This window comes from Condylura cristata, unplaced genomic scaffold (assembly GCF_000260355.1).
Source record: "Condylura cristata isolate star-nosed mole 26May11 unplaced genomic scaffold, ConCri1.0 scaffold00016, whole genome shotgun sequence".
Lineage (NCBI taxonomy): Eukaryota > Metazoa > Chordata > Mammalia > Eulipotyphla > Talpidae > Condylura > Condylura cristata.
In genome coordinates, this window is record NW_004567117.1 from 5109054 (window position 1) to 5126257 (window position 17204).

The 17204-nt window shown below is 37.1% G+C and overlaps 1 protein-coding gene across 5 annotated transcripts in view; it reads right to left on the reverse strand.

Annotated features, from left to right (window-relative positions):
* Positions 1–17204, reverse strand: part of PTPRM (protein tyrosine phosphatase, receptor type, M) — a 558641-nt gene that overhangs the window by 119279 nt on the left and 422158 nt on the right. The gene's annotated exons all lie outside the window — the stretch shown is intronic.

Sequence of the window (17204 nt, forward strand, 5' to 3'; positions counted from 1 at the left end):
CTCTACTTGATTTTACGTGTTGCAAAAAAAACTATTACATGATTTTAAGTGCATTATGGTGGCCAGCCTCAAGGGACAAATATTCTTTGCTCTCTTTTGCCATCTTCCCAGGGCTTTTCAGTGCTATTTGGAGTCAACCCAGCTACGTTTGAATTTCAGAACTTTCAAATAAAGTGAAAACTATTGCATAAAAAGCATGAAACAATGTCAGTTTACAAAATGAACGTCCTTCCTTTGACATCATATAGTCATAAACTATGATAAACTCAATTTCCAACATTTTCACAATTCCTTTACGCTTAAGAAATTGTGACTCACAATTTGAAGAAACTGGTCAAGCTCTCTGGGCATCTGACATACCCACAGACTCTCTATTCTCAATCATATCATCTCTACTCCTTCAGGTTTTATAAGTCCGAAGTATGGTATGAACAGTGAGGTTCTTTTTTCTTGTGCCAATAAAGTGGCATGGGCTCTGGAGTTAGCTGTCCTGAGTTGAAACTCTAGTACACCTCATGTACTTTATGAGCTTTATGACATGTGCAAGAGACTGAACTCTCTAAATTTCAAGGTCAAGATCTATAATATAGAAATCTATAGGTAATATGTCTGTCTATAATATAGGTATATATTACATTAAAATACAGCCACATATTTTAGATATATACACTATTACAATGTACAGATAATTATAAATAAATATAATTTACTCAGTTGGGGGGTTGTAGTGAACTTTAAATGACTAATGTACCAAAGTGCTTAGCCCATGGCTGCCAAATGTTAGTTGTTATGATGATAAAATTATTGACTACTGTTACTGCCATCCTGAAGATGCCCACCATCTGATTCTAATAATTTTCAAAACCATGAACTAATGATTAGTTGTTAAATTTCGGTATCACTGGTCTCAGTATCACCAAACAGTCCCAGGAAGAATTCCTTGTTCCAAAAAGTCAAACACTGTGCCTTCCACATGTTAACTATAGTGTTGGATACTGCATTGCACAGACCTTGCCAAAGTACAGAAGGCCTCATCCTTGGAAAAGATAAAATCCAGTTCTAAGCCTTGTGAAAGAGAAAGATTGTGGCACATAGCAGGGTGGGTATTTGTGTACATACATATGTATCTATGTATAATGTTTAGCATGCTACAGGTACACACATAGACACAATTACACAGCATGGATGGGCCAGTTGGGAAAGCTTCCTAGACAGAAGACTCAATTTGGTCCTTGTAAAATCAACAAGAGAGCCTAGAAAGGCAGAGGGAGACAGGAATGAGCTCCAAGCAGAGGCACTTGATATCTGCAATAAAAACAGTGGTGTGATAATGAAAGATGTGGAAAAGATGTCTGTCCTGGAAGAATTTTGTTTGTATCACAGAACCAAGGGCTACAGGAGAGGTGTGACAAAGCCTACTGATTGGGGGAGAGTGGGGGGGGGGGAGGTGGTCACAGTCTTCTGGTTTTCGATATAGTAGTTGTAGATTCCGAGTAATTCAAGAAAGTGCAGTCTGGTGGTGGCAGAATAGCCAAGCAGATCAGAGATGTTGGCTCAGTGCCTGTGGCAGTGATCCAGGGATGTTTTTGATTTTTACTACCCATTTAATCACAGATTTAAAACCCACTGTTGTAAAATGAACAATAATATAAATAGATATATAAAGAACAAAATAAAACTTCTATTTTAGAGACTTACTTTCTTATGGCACATACTAATTGCAGCTTGCAGGAGAAACATATTTTTCCATGACTGTGGACTCATGTATGTCCCATGAGTGAAGGGAGACCCTATCATGATCTTTGAACACATGATGCTAGAAAGGTATCTGTTGTCAAGCAAAATCTCAACGACTTCTTTCTTGATAAGTTATATGAGTAAACTCTTGATAATGACAGTGAAAGAAGTTTTCTAAGGACAGAGAGTTCTCTGGCTCTCACATGTGCTGGCTCCAAGTCATCTGACTGCTGAACAGGGTGTTCTGGTCTTGCTTTCAGTGGCGCTTAGCCTCTGTCTCTAAGGCTCTGAATGTCTAGCAATACTTCTGAGGATTCTTGTGGGAAAAGTGTTTATAGGTCTAATTATTTAACAAATGCTTAGAGGAATGTCATTATAAAAAATGGTCTTCTAAGAGTGATGCCAAACACAGCTCAAGCACTGATTAAATTGTTTTGACATAATTGCTAGTTTACAAGAATCATGACAGTGACTATTCAAACAATTCTGGAGGGAAAAATATTGGAAAGAGTCACATGGGGATAGCAATTTTGAAGAATCACTTATTTGCTATATGGGAATACTGATGTTAAATATTGACATCTAAAAAAAATAGTTATTTGACCAGTGCAGTAATAATGGCTAGAACTAAGACACTTTAAATTAAAAAATTTTATTTAGTACAAAATAGATCAAATTCCATGTTCTGTAATCTACCCTATGCTCCTTAGAGTGGTTAAAGGGTCAATAATATTAATGAGATCTGTGCCAAGCCATAAACAAAAAGTTGGATCAAAATGTTGGACATCAAGATCCTATATAAAACATAAACCACCACAGACTCTGTGACAGATTTACTCCCCATTGACAAAATGTGGAGCAGCATGGCAATGTCAGGCAGCTCCCCCTACCACCATGCCAACACTCTGAACAGCAACAGAAGTTTCCACCACACTTGGCACGATCTACTGCCACCTCCTTGCAGAAGAGCTATGGGACTGAAATGGAAACATCACAGGACAAAAGCTGACAGTCAGAACTTGTGTGCACAGGGATTTCCAAGGGCAGAGGAAGATGGGCAAAGTAAACAGCACTTTTCAGAAAAGCACCTTCCATCAGTTTACATTAGTTATCTAGCTTCATTTTCTCCTCCTGTTTGCTCAACAGATTTAACAGTACAAATTGTACTGTTTTTAAGTATAGGCAGTCTTGAATTACAAACACAACTTCTGAAAGTCCCACATATACCAACTATTACTATTTTACCTAATTCCCCCAAGTCTCACAACTGAAGATATATTATATACATATATATAATATATACATATACATATATACATACACACATATGTATATATATATGTATGTATATGTATATGTATACACACATATACATATACATACATATATGTGTATATATATATGTATGTATATATATGTGTACATATATAACGGCCTTTAGACAAAGCCCCAAGGGTTTATCGATGGAAAGAAATGAATAAGGAACAGGAGCTGTGATGGAGAGCTGTGGACTGGCTGATTTGGGGCTGTGGGACAGTGACAAGAGAGAGAAGATGATGAATGGGGAGCTTGGGGAAGCATTAAAGAAGAGGTAACTGAACAGAGGGAGTGGAAGATACAGTTCCATTTTTCAAAATCATCATGATTCATAGAGGAGAACTGAATTGGCAAATGGTCACAAAAATGGTCAAGATTAGAGAGATTCATGTAATAAAGGGAAATGACGCTTACTTCATTTTACATGTGTGTCCCATGTGGGAGGACAGGAACAAAGTGGAGGGCACAGAAGGACTGTCAGAGGTCTTCTATCAGATGAGAGATCCTACTGCTGGTTGCAGCGGGAAGCTTCTCTGATACTGGGCCATGGGGGCTCAGTGTGCCCACTCTCCTCAGTGACCAAGCATAACTAACAGAGAAGGGTGATAGAAGCCGATGCTAGAGGGGAAGCCACTGTGGAAGCATGTGACACTATGTGACAACCAGGTCATAAAACAGGTTTTAGGGTATAAAAAAAGATATGCAGTCTTTGGTAGGTCCCTATACTCCTGTGGAGGAAAACAAAAGGGGATGGCTTTAATAACAACAAACAAGATTTATTTATCTTTTTAACACCTAGGGGCAAACTCTTAAGGGTGCTCAGAAAACATCTGCTGAATGCAAGAATGAGAAAATTGAAAAAAATACTACCATGCAGATAATAAAAATTCTTGGCTATGATGGAATATTCTTGTCACAAGCTATTTAGAGGAGGAAGAAAGGTATCTATAAGCATGAAATTAATCCTACATTTTTAAACTTAAATATACATACTAATATTTAGTGACTGGAAAAGATAGTAAAGGGGAAAGCAGAATTAGACAAAGACACTTTACCAACATATAGCAAGAAAAGGTGGGATGGGGGAAGAAAAGGAACAAACATAACTCAAAAAACAAGGTGACACAACTGAATTCAAGTATGTCAACAAATTAAAAGTGAACTAAGTAGTATATTAGTAGAGTTTTAAGGTAAAGGCTGTAAGACTCAACTGAAATAATCTAATCCAGAAACATGTTCTTTATAAGAGCCAAGAAAATAAAGAGGTTGAAAATACAGTCCAGGAAAACCCCACTTAGAAGGAAAGTTGCAAATTAGGCAAGTAAACTGTAAAGCAAAAAGTACAAATGAAAATTGTATCAATGCCTAAAGATGAAATGTTCAATCTACTTGGAAAAGATGGGAATTCTAAACTTGTAATTACTAAATAACAGCCTCACAATACATGAACTCTTCTAACACACCTTTCTCAGTAATTTATAGATTAAATAGACAAAAGATAGTAAACATACAGAAAATTTGAACAAAAAATTTTTGGAATACTTGCTCTGAAGAACATACAGCCCACTAATTTAACATTGTTGTTAAGAATATGTAAAATATTTAAGCAAACTAACCACATACAAGACTCTAGTGTTCACAAATTTTAGTGAGTTTAATTTAATTAATACAATTAAATTAAAAAAATAATTCCCACGTGCTGAGAGTTAAATGCATACTCATGTACTCACATTTTCGAAATACCTAGTAGGACAAAGAAAGTGTTGTATGGAAATTAAAAAGTACTGAAAACATAATAAGCTGTGACAGTATTCAAATGCTACTTGGAGGCAGAATTAATAGTTTAAGATACATGCTCTTATTCTTAAAAAGAAATATAGAAAATTAACGTACTTGTGCCCCATTTGAAAGAGCAGAATAAATTAAAAGAAAATAGAAGGAAATTAATAAAGATCAGGAGGACAAGAAAGATTTTAAAAATGCAACATGAAGTAGTACAGTTGAAGGTTATCTCTTTGAAAAGATTAACGAAATCAATGAACTGTTGGCAGAAATATTCAACAGAAAAGAAAAATGGAAGGCACAAATAAATAATGTTGATGATGACAAAGCAAAAAAGAAAATGAGGATAAATTTAAAAAATATTGGCCCTCCCTGGTGGTGCAGCGGGTTAAAGCACAGCATTGAGAAGCTAAAGCCACTTCCACATGAGTTCCATTCCCGCCTGCCCCGGAGGTGACCACATGGCGTGGCAGACCTCTCCTGACCCGCCGCTGCTCCCCTCAGCAGTGTACTTCGTAGATCTGCCTGTTCTGCTCCCCACTCTGTCTCTGGTGAAGTCTCTCGCCACCCCTGAGCTTCTGGCCTGGACCCCAGTTCTGTATGCACAAATAAATAAATCTTTAAAAAAAATATTAAGAAAAATTATGTGTTCTCTAAGTAAAAATGGACAAAAAGTATAAATTCCCACAAAAATATTTACAATAAGATTAACACAAGAAAAAGTAGAAATCCATAGTAGTCCTATAGCTATTGAAAAAAATAGTAATTAAAAAATTTCACCAAAAGAAAAACTGGTCAAATCTACCTGGCTTTATCAGAACATTTTAAGGGTAGTTTAAAACTTACATAAACTCTTTTAAGATAACAGAAAAAGCATGCGAACCATTTATTTTGAAAGCAGATAGACCTCTCTTTTCAAAATGAGAAAATGGAAATATAAGAAGGGTACTAAAGGGATTACTATCAAAGTACAAAATGCAATAGCTACAATAGATGCAAAAATCAGTCTTGAATGCTACTGAACAATTTTTGTATATATCATGGCCAAATTAGATTTGTAAGAGGAATGCACAGTTGGTTGTATTAGAATATTAATTATATAACTCCCCACATAAACATATTAGCGATAAATCAATTATTTTCTATACTGTTGAATGCTATAGAATAATTTTATCAAATTCAGTATCTATCCATGTTAAATAATATTGCTAAAGATGGAAGGACTATTCTTAACCTAATCACAATTACTACTCACTAAAAGTCTTCAAAATTAGGAACAAGACAATATTTAGTATTGTGCCAGAAGTTCTAGTTAGCTTTATAAAGAAAAAAAATAGATCAAATGTATAAGGATTAAAAAGAAACCAAACTATGAACAATGAGATCTGGTTTATAGTTGGTAGTTGATTTACTTTATTATAATTATATATATATTTCCCCCCGATCCCTTACATTCCTGTTATGAGTGAAAGAATAATGCAAATAAATAAATAAATAAATAAAACAAAAAATTAGAGTTAAAATAAAAAAAAATGAGATCTGACATGATTTTCCATGGAACAAACCAGAATAATCTACAAAGGACTAAAATAAACAACGTTAAAAAAATATTTCTAGATCTAGGAGCTATATAGAAAAAGCAATAGTGTGTGTGTGAACATATACATATACACATATACACAAAAGCCCTATGTACATATGTATACACACATATTGTATTTACTTGCAATGAAAAAAAGACATAATTTTGAAAGAAACTATTGTCATAACAAAAATGTACACATAACTAAAAGTTGTACAAGATTTTATAGAGAATATTTAGAAATTTTATTGAAATATGTAAATGATCTAAATAAATGGAGACATAAACCACATCAACAGTTAGGAAGATCCAGTATTGTCTAGAATTCAATTCTCCGAAGCTTTATAAATGGATCCAGTGTGAATCCAAAGAGAAACTACAGCTTTTTCAAGAATCTGATTGCATTTTCAATTAGCAAGGTGATTCTACAGTAATGGAAGTCAATGCATTTCTAAAGGACAGGACAGGTTTACAGAAGAGTTCACAGGAGTCAGCAAAAGATATTAACACCTCAGTAAAAGGTTGAGGTCACGAATATGAACAATAAATCACTGAAAGCAAATTTTCATATGGTCCGCAAACATATGCAGCCTATCTAATTCCAAATGAACACTTATGTTTTATTTTCACCCATCGAACAGGCAAAGAGCGGCCAATGCTCCTTTTAGTGCCTGCATGTTGAATTTAGCATTTGTAGGAACAGTGCTGTTGGTGCAGGTGAGTCAGTACATCCTTTCAGGAAAGCAAGTTGAGAATCTGGATAAAAAAACTATGAAAATTTTATACGTTCTGAGCCAGTAATTCTCCTCTTTTGAAATCTCATGAAAGTAATAGAGGTGAAATAATTGCTCACAACAATGTTCATGCATTGGAAACATTTGTGTTATAATATTAAACAGCAAAACAAGATATAAAACTCCTTATATAGATTCCAATGCATGAAAATATTGGACGGAATATTACTGAAAATTGATAGTGATTTAATTATGATTTTTATTGTCTTTTTTTCCATTTACTTTTCTAAAATTTCCAAATTTCTTAAAAAATTATGTGTTGCTTCTACAGGGAAACAACAATAAAATCATAACTCGGACACCTTTAACAATATATTTTGCTATCCCATACAACTGTTTTTCATCATTAAAATAGAGGAGAAAAATAAAAGCAAGAAATTCTCTTTCGGTAGATAAATTATGTTAATTGGATTTATAGTATATTCTCTTCATGTTTCAAGAAGTAAGCTTAAAATACAGTTAGTAATCAGCCAAGTAAAATATTTTGGCCTTAAAATTGGCAAGGAACTCAAATGCATAATTACCTAAAGCACATAAATACAATACATATAAAAACATATGCTGCATATTTATAATTAACACTGAATACATTGTAATTATTCCTTATCTCTTGTATAATTTCCCTGAAGTAAACAGATGAAAGGGTTTTCATGTGTCCCTAAAGGGCAACGATGGAAAATAAAGGGAGTGAAGAAGTTTTTTTAATTTGTAAGGCACCAAATCAGCGGGTGAATGCTATCATGGACATAAAACTACTTTTATTTCAGAAGACATAACAGAAGAAATTGGGAATGTTCTTTGGTTCCAGTGTTCTGACAATCTAAAAAGTTATGGGTTCAATATTATGTGGATTTGAATAATGTAACAGTAATGTGAATTTATGCCATATGAAATGTAAAATAAATTAAGTAAATAAAATTAAATAATGTGAAATAACTTAAGTATTCATTTACTCCACACATTTCCTTATTATCATAGTCAAAAACTGGGACAGTTGAGGAATAGGATGTAACAGAACTATGATCATAATATTTCAGACATTGTGAGGGTCTGATACAAAAGTGTACTAATATCACTATCATAGCCTCCTAATTCAGAATTTCCTGTGTTTGGAGATGAAGTAGGAGTTAGAAGTGAGAGTAGAAAACGGATGAAATTGGGGGAGAGGGTAAGACAGGATAGGAAGGACACATCAGGATAGAACCCACCTCATCAAAAAGGCTGAATAAACTCAGCAAGTGAGGCAGAGAACAGCCCAGGCTCTGAATGATGGTTCTGTGCGCTGCAAGGACTACAGACCGCACTACTTACTGGAACACATGCCATTCCTGAAGATGATATCAACCTAACGGGAGCCTAACATCACTGAGGGGTCAGCACTGCTACTAATATCAGAGATGTCCTAACTGAGTTGTGTCTGGGAAGCTGAGTGAGTCACTCAGGTCTAGCATTATGGTCTCAGCATAGACTTCTGTGAGTTGACAGGTCAAATACTTGGGCCTATTTCTTTAGATTGCTAATTCATTGTCCTCTACTACAAAACAGCATCTCGCACCACCCTTCTCTGGAAACAATAATTGACTTTTCCACTGGTTCTTTTCTGTATCGTCTAGTCAAAGTTGAAGGAGTTATCTTGGTTGTGCATGGAGGTCAGAGACTCAGTTCACCAGGTTGTAACTGCCAAGTCGTATTTGCTCATCTTACTTAAAAGAAAAAAAGATTCTACATCTTCCAGATTGGATCTTTTAGAAAACCTGTGCTTTCACACACAGCTCAAGTTTACATATTCACTTTCTCCCTCCCTCCCTCTATTGGGTTGGATGGTAATAACAAACCAGGGAGTCAGCATGTAGAACCGATGACTCTCAAGAATCTATGTAGCTTGATTTCTTGATTTTAGTTTATCACTAGTTTTAGCGGGTTTCAGATGAGCCAGGCTGGCTGATGTTAGAAGAATGAATTTGACAATGAAAAACTAGAGTAAGAGAGGACAGTGTTGAAGTGACCTTGTTCTCAGAGTTGGGATACTAAGTGAGGTTAATGGGCAGCATCTGTTGCTGCTGGGATGTTGAAATGCACCAGAGTTGGCACTGTCAACAGGGCCCCCAAGGCTGGACAGGTCCTCTGCCAAAGGACAGAATGTTTTTCAAAGCAAACAATAATAACAACAAAACACTCCTGCCATGCAATCCCAAGTCAATAAAACACAAGGTTAATTTCTGAGGTCTCTATCTCCATGGTGTTTCACGAAGGAGTGACATGAAATGCAGCAGGAGCGGTTTGGTAGGAAACACAAGCTTTAGAGGAAAGAGAATACAGAATAAACCCTATCATGCCATATAGGGTAGCCTTAGGTAACTTCCTTAAATTCTGGGTCACTTGAAGTAAAGTGGGAATGGTTATAATCTAACAGCCTTGTGGTGAGGAAAATATCTCTGTGTATCTGTGTATCTTTGTACAATGCTGATACATTAGGTGTTAGACAAAATTTGTTACCATCAACATTGTTATCAAAATTCAGAGACTTTATGAAATATCTTCTCTAAATCTTATCTCCCATTGAAATGTCCATGAAAATACAAATGACCTTTGGGAGCTTAAAATCTGTGTATGATGATAGTTGGTTCCTCTCTTGGAATAGTCATGCTATAAAATACACTGAAAGCACACCTAAATTATTTTATAGTATTTTCATTTCTTTTAGCAGTGAAAAAAGAAACTTAAAGCAAATATAGTTTAAAAACATTTATCCTGATTTTTAAACACGGGCTGGCATTCAGTGAGAAAAATGATCAGGCAGACACATGTTCATTCTTCCCATTCTGAAGTGACTGGAATTGGTCAGGCCAGTGTTTTCTGGTTGGATGCCACTAACCCACTCAATCCCATGTGATGATCTGGTCAGCAGGGACCTTGCTTTTTTTAATAGTTCTATATTCATCTTTATTTCCCCTTGTAGGGTTGTATATATGTTTCATTATAAAGAAATCAATTTGGGAAATAAGGAGTGACATCTATTTATCAAGCAGTATGTCAAATAGTTACTGAACAGATCCATTAGTATATATCTTCTGTATGAGCAGTTAGCATACTGCCCAATGTTTTATCAATTAATATATGGCGACCCTGGAATAATGCAGACTGATGATCCCATGTGCAGTCAAAATTCCTCGAATATAAATTTTGATCCCCTTCAAACTTAATTCCGAATAGCCTGCCAGAGAAAAGATCAGAGACTTACTGGTAACATAAATAGTTGATTTAACACATATTTTGGAAGAGAAGGTAAATACAGTTATAAAAAACGTATTTTATATTTTATGCATATGATATATTGTGTTCTTAAAGTAGTCAGTGAAAAGAAAATGCATTTAGAAAACCAATAGGCCTAGATAATTCATTTACATATTTATTGCAAAGACCTGGGTGAAACAGGTGCCATGCCATTCAAACCCACAGTGTTCAGCGGTCAACTGTACTGCCCACTGCCTTATCAACAGATAGGCCACTGTATTAATATGTCATTCACTATGTTAGTCTAACAAAAGTGATGAGACTGTGGAAGGAATTGTTGCTTCTGATTGGGAGATAAGGGAAAGCTTCAAGAGGAGGTACCTGCTGAGTTGGGTTTGAAGGGGGCCAGCAAGTAAAAGAGGAACCAGAAGGCACTCTAGTTGGACGCTACACTGATAAGAAGGTGGTTGGATGGTGAGTGATGGCAGTAATTCAGATGTGCTAGGCCATAAGGTACCTGCTGGAAAGTAGCTGTGGTTAAAAGAAAAGCCTGAAATTCAGGATGAAGCCATGTTACAGAGTAGTCTATGCTAAGGTGTTTCTTAATTTTGGAAAGGATCCACTGTACTTTTTGAGCATCAGTTAAAGTTATACATATATTTTTTAAAGATTTATTTATTTATTCATACAGAACTGGGGTACAGGCTAGAGATGCGGGGAGTGAGAGGCTTCACCAGAGACAGAGTGGGGAGCAGAACAAGCAGATCGATGAAGTACACTGTTGAGGGGAGCAGTGGGTGGGCCAGGAGAGGTCTGCCGCGCCATGTGGATCTCCTCCGGGGCAGGCGGGAATCGAACTCATGTGGAAGTGGCTTAAGCTTCTTAGTGCAGTGCTTTAACCCGCTGGGCCACCAGGGAGGGCCTATACATATTTCTTATAAATGAAATTAACTGCAGAATGGAGGAGAGGTTTGAAGAGGGGGAGACTAAATGTCGAAAGTAGAGTTAGGGAATCCTAACAATAGTGTGGCCAGAGATGAGGCCAGGCAGTGGGGTGGGGCGGAGAGAATGAAAATTAAAATAGAACTGAAAATGGGAAGGAAAAGTAGTTAGGATTTGTGACTTCTGATGTGGATATGGGGGCGGGGGGGCTGGCAATGACAACTTGCCAAAGCTGGCGAGGCAATTGTGGCGGGTGGTGACACCATCCAACTGTGTCCACATTTGACATAAATGATGAGGTCGGCAAGTGCTAGGACATGGGTGCATTACAGCCCCCTGGCGGTGGGTCCTGGGCCTCATGACAGCTGACACTACAAGCATGCTAGCAAGTGGGGGAAGTGCTGAACGTTGACCAGGGTAGAACAGATAATTCTAATAAACTGCTTCAAAATGGAAGCCAGACAGTTGACAAGAAGTGCCTTAAACAAATTGGAAAATGTCCACTGTCATCAAGTGCCATCAGAGGGAGGATGAGAGTCATAGGAAAGAACATTTTTTGAAATGAAATTTCTGAAGTTTGAGCTTGCACAGCTAATCAGGGGCCTGGGTAGAAGAAAATTGGATTAAAAATCAGCTAACACTTAAGAGGTCCATGGTAAAATGGAGCAAGCAACAAATTGAACAGATGCTTCTATATTTGAAACTCCCTTTCTATTGCATTATTTAAAAATTTATAGAAACTTCTACCTACTATGAATATATCCATAAGCATATTGACTTGACTTGCCCCAAATAGCTTGGAGCAATCTCAAATTTTCAGATAGAAGTTTTTTTTTTTTTTAAATCATTTTCTTATGAACCTGGCTCAGCACCACCATAATAATGAAAGAAAAAAAAAAACATGTCAAAACTCACTTGGCTGCTCCAGCCATTGGAGGCGCAGCTGTTGTGATTCTTAATGCATTTACAGTGCTTGCCAATGCTCCCCCAAATCCCTGTCCTTAGTTTTCAATGGTTTCGTTTTGTTTGTTTTGTATCCTGTGGGATAGAAAATAACCTGCACTGATTGTGGCAATTGATTGACTCAGCTGGTGCCTCAGAATATAAAATGGAACTGAAATGCACATCTGAAAAGCATGTGGGCTGGAGGTGAGTGGGAAGGGGGTGATTCCACCTCAGATTGCAGCAGAAGCACAGAACCAGCTGTGCCAGCCAATGGTTCTATCAGCGAAGTAACACAAAGTACCTTTGATTTCACCTGCCGCTGCCTGTTTCCAAACTGAACAAAGGGATTGCTGTGCACTATTTGTTTTAATAATTTACTTTCATTTTACTTATTTTAAGTTATGCCACATTGGTTTACAACAATGTTCTTCGAACTTTTCTAGAAGTACTTGCAATGCTGTTTCTGCCAACTGACCTCCCATGGGGAGAACAGGCACCCAGGGTGCTCTCTTCCTGAGCTCTCCAGCTGGCCAGCGACCCAGCCTGTCTTTCTAGAAAAGAGCTTTGCAATCTAAGGGAGGCTGCAAGGGAATCACAAATGCAACCTCAGAGAGAGGAGGTGGTTTTCAGGGAATGAGGTCTATTTATTTGTTTTGTTGTTGCTGTTTTTTAAAGTTTCATTGTCTTCTCTGAGGTGTGAGGCAAATAAACAGAAGGCAGATTTTGGAGGGCAAGTTGAGAAGCTTCAATGACAATTCCTTCCTAACTTGCCACCATTTTGCTAAATAAAGATAAAAGCATCAATTACACAGGATTGCATTTACAAAATCAGTTATTTTGTTCAGAAGACAGGGAAAGGATGAAAGTGGAAACTATACAATCCAGGTATTTTAAATAGCCTTACAAGGCTGATAGGCAGACTTAAAGAAAACCAAGGCTCCTAAGAAAAAGCATAGGCTGTACTTAAACCTGAAGCTGTTGGCATTGTGTATTCAATTCCCTAGCTAAGCCTGAGCTAAAACACAAGTCCATGTTCAATTATAAAATTAATCACCAGTGTTTATACCCTGGAGGATTACACAGAAGAAAGTGGGGAGGATAATGCTTTCCTAAATATATTCAGATATACATGTGTACACACACACACACCACATTTTTTCCAAGGTTGGCTGCTAGGAGTTACTTAGGTCTTTCTATACACTGATAATAAAGTGTATTTTTGAGTTTTTTGAAAATAAATTTTTGGGCCCCAGAGCTGTATTGATTACTGACTAATGAAGCAGTCCCACCTGTTTTTCAGGTTGCTTTCTCTGAGAGAAGCTTTAAATTGCTGTCTTCCCTCCTGTCATCTTAATTTTACAATGATAGTAAAACATTCTTTGAGATTTGCATGACTGTTTTTTTCCACTTTAGGCTAATGTCTTCCTGCTTGGATCAGCTAACAAAATGAAGGACAGAAGGACCCCGGTCTGTGACGTAGTGAGAATTTTCAGTTGTAGTGCTGGAGCCAGAGATTTAATGGGCACGTGTCCAGGTCGGACCTGTGGGCCTCAGCTAGGACTTTTGCCTTCCACGTGACCCTACAGGATGGCTCAACGCTGTGCCCCTTGAGGATAGCCATCTTGTCTCCATTTGTGGTAACTCCTCTCTTCCCCCCAAGCCCTGGGGTGAGCACAGACTGCTTTTCACTTATGGAGAAAGGAACCAGCTCCTTTTTGGTAGCCGGCAAACAGACTGGCCCTTTCTGCTGGTGGCTCTCCTGAGGCTCTGGATGTGCTCTCTGCTGACAACGTGCCATTTTCTGTTCAATTCAGCATGTTTACTTTTTTATTGTGATTCATGTCTGAGTTTCTTTTGAATCAAATTACTGCATTTCCCTGGTGAGATATGCCATATGACAATCTTGTTAGAACAAAATCAGATAAGAAATCTGCATTGAGCACTCTCTCTCTCATCCCATCACGCATTTTCCCTTTCCTTTGGATGTACGTCTGTGGGCTACTTGAACAAGATTGACCCCTTCAGCTTTGGGCCAGTTTTCAGACATTTGTGTCTTGGAAAAGATAAAGATGAATTGGTTGAAATAGTATCAGTGGAGAGAAAGTCATTATTTCAAAGCTATTTTACAATCTAAAATGACTGTTGTCCCCTGACATATATGGATCTACTGGGTGTTACTGTAAGTCACAGCGTAGCCAATGGAGCCTTTGTTAGCATTCTGTCCCTAGACATGCTTAAGTATTGAAGTAATTATTTGCTTTAACAAGTCTTGAAGCCAAGTATTCCATAGCATTTTTTTTTGCATGGGGATAGAGTAATGCATCAATAGTTCATGCTATGCCTTTATTTTTTTGGGGGGTGCAAGGGGTGACTTATATCTTTCAGGTCATTCTTGGATTACTCATGCAACTAATGTTAAAAAAAAATTAAGCCGTATTTACTAAATAGTTCTCAAGTAAGGAGTGAAAGTCAGGTTGTTTGACTTTTTTTTTTGTTCTCATAGCTTCCAGGATGATGGCCAAGTTTCTCCATGGGATACCCAGGGTCTTTCAGTGACTGGGGGTTCTTTCTTAGAGTCAGGCACTCAGTCAGGCAACACCATTTCCCAGTACACCCAGTTTTCTTGCTTTTGTGTCTACCTGGAATGTTGCCCTCTAATTAAACTAACCAGATTAGGCTCAAGATGGAGTCACTCATGCTAAGCTCTACATCAGCAACCTAAAACTGAACTAAGTTTCTGTGTATGGATCTCCCAGAAAAGAAAGGTCAAGGGCAACTAGTTATCATTTACCTACTCAGCACAAGTTATCTCACTTGCTCCAAGTCTTTCCTCTGCTGCAAATAAGGACAATAACCTCCTTTAACTAGTTAGCAAATGTCTGTATTAACTTGTCTCACTGTGGTCCACATAAATCTCCTGTACAGCTCTTCAGAGTGCCTTTCTCTCTACTAACTTGGATGTTGCCCAAAGCCCAATTCAAGAATCATTAAATGAAAACACATACTTTATTATTAGTAAATTGTGAAAAAAACTTTTTTTAACAATCTTCTGGTTAACTTGTGCTCATCATTTCAACAAATAGTTATCCCTGCTCAGTCATGCATCTCAGGCTGACTTAGGTGCCCAAATAAGAAGCAGAGTTGAACTGGATACAAGCAGGCTGGTGTCAGAAGCTGTGTCCCAAAGCACAGCCTCTCGGTGTTTGATCTGTGAGTCACACTGCATCAGGTATCTGACACTCGTGACTGGACTCAGTGTGGGTTAAAAGGGAGGTACACACTTCACAGCATGATTCAAAGAGGTCAGCTGGGTTGGAGATCCAAAAACCAAATGAACTTAAAAAAAAAAAAAAAAAACTACTTGAAGATTTTCCAGATTCACAATAGAATAAAAACTCCCCAAGGTTAGTGAAAATAGAGCATGAGTAACTGCTGTCTGTCACTACACTGTTAATCCACATAAACAGGGTTGTATCTCTAGAAAGGACTTGGACATGTGATTCAATGACATGTGCTGACCAAGATGGAAAGATGGAGAGGGGAGGACTTCTTGAGTCAGGGGGGGCACTTTCCAGTGAAGGCCCTTCCTTCTACAGCCAGTACAGGTGCACACACCCAGCACTGTTCTCCACTCTGCCTCAGCACAATCCTCTCGACAAACCCAGACTTCCCCCCAACCAGTTCAGCAAAGGATTGGGGTGGGGGAAGTTCCTTCAGAACTTGAAAATTCCAAGGGTTAGAAATAGTCTTAATAGGATTTTCCATTTCACATTTCTCTCAATAGTACCTTTCTATTTGTGCCTTTTTTTCTCTCTAGCATATGTTCTTTATAATTTCTCTCCTTAAAAAAAAGAAAAAAAACTTAAAAATGTAATGGTTTTAGCACCCAAATATATTTATATTCCCTTGTGAGTTCTACTGAGATATAATTGATATGTAGCATTATATAGATTTAAGGTGAACAATGTGATGATTTTATACCCATATTACTTTTAAGCAGTCCTCTTAATCTACTGAGTAGCTAGAATGAAAAGTTTTTTGGAATATAAGTAACTGATACATATTTTATTTAAGAGTATGATAACTCTTAATGCATCACCAATTACAACATTCTTAAATGAATATAAACTTTTAGTTTACAGCTACACCTGCAAGTTATTTTTCTTCAGGAAGTCTGAACGGGACTTCAGACTTGGCATACACAAGTATCATCAATAGTGTGTAATAGGGAGCCCTAAGATAGGTATATTTAAATAGTGCATGAAAAATTGGTCTTGAGTTTCTTTTTTAAAGAATTGCTATGTGATCCCATTGCTAATCTCTTTGATATTAACATCTTTAATAAACATTTGAGCTATATAAGCATTCAGAAGATTGGCTAGAATGAAGACATCATTTCTATTCATTAGGATTATATTTTCTCAATAACCTAATTTTGTCTTTTATAAGATATTAATGCTTTTGGAAATCTAACTCTTAATCCTATTAATTCCTAAGCTAGCTTTTAAAAGTGCATGAGGCAATATGCAAAGGCATCCAATTTCTCTGAATTTTAAGTTAAATTCACTGAAGGTAAATCTAAGAACTTTAGAGCTGCTAACATGCTAGACTTTGAATTATTTTCTGGGCTTAAATCATATTATTGGGGCTACATCTGCTTTAATTTTTGTGACCTTGCAGTGTTCTGAACTAAGGTCACTGGCAACAGAAAAGTCTTCATTTGACCATGGAGCACATGTCCATTTTTCTGCACTGGATCAAAGACTTTGTCTATTTGTCTTTATCTTTGGTTTATTTATGAGTTAATACCTTTTAGGACCCATATACTTAAGAAGCATAGCACTGAACAGATCTGAGTGCAGTAATGAATC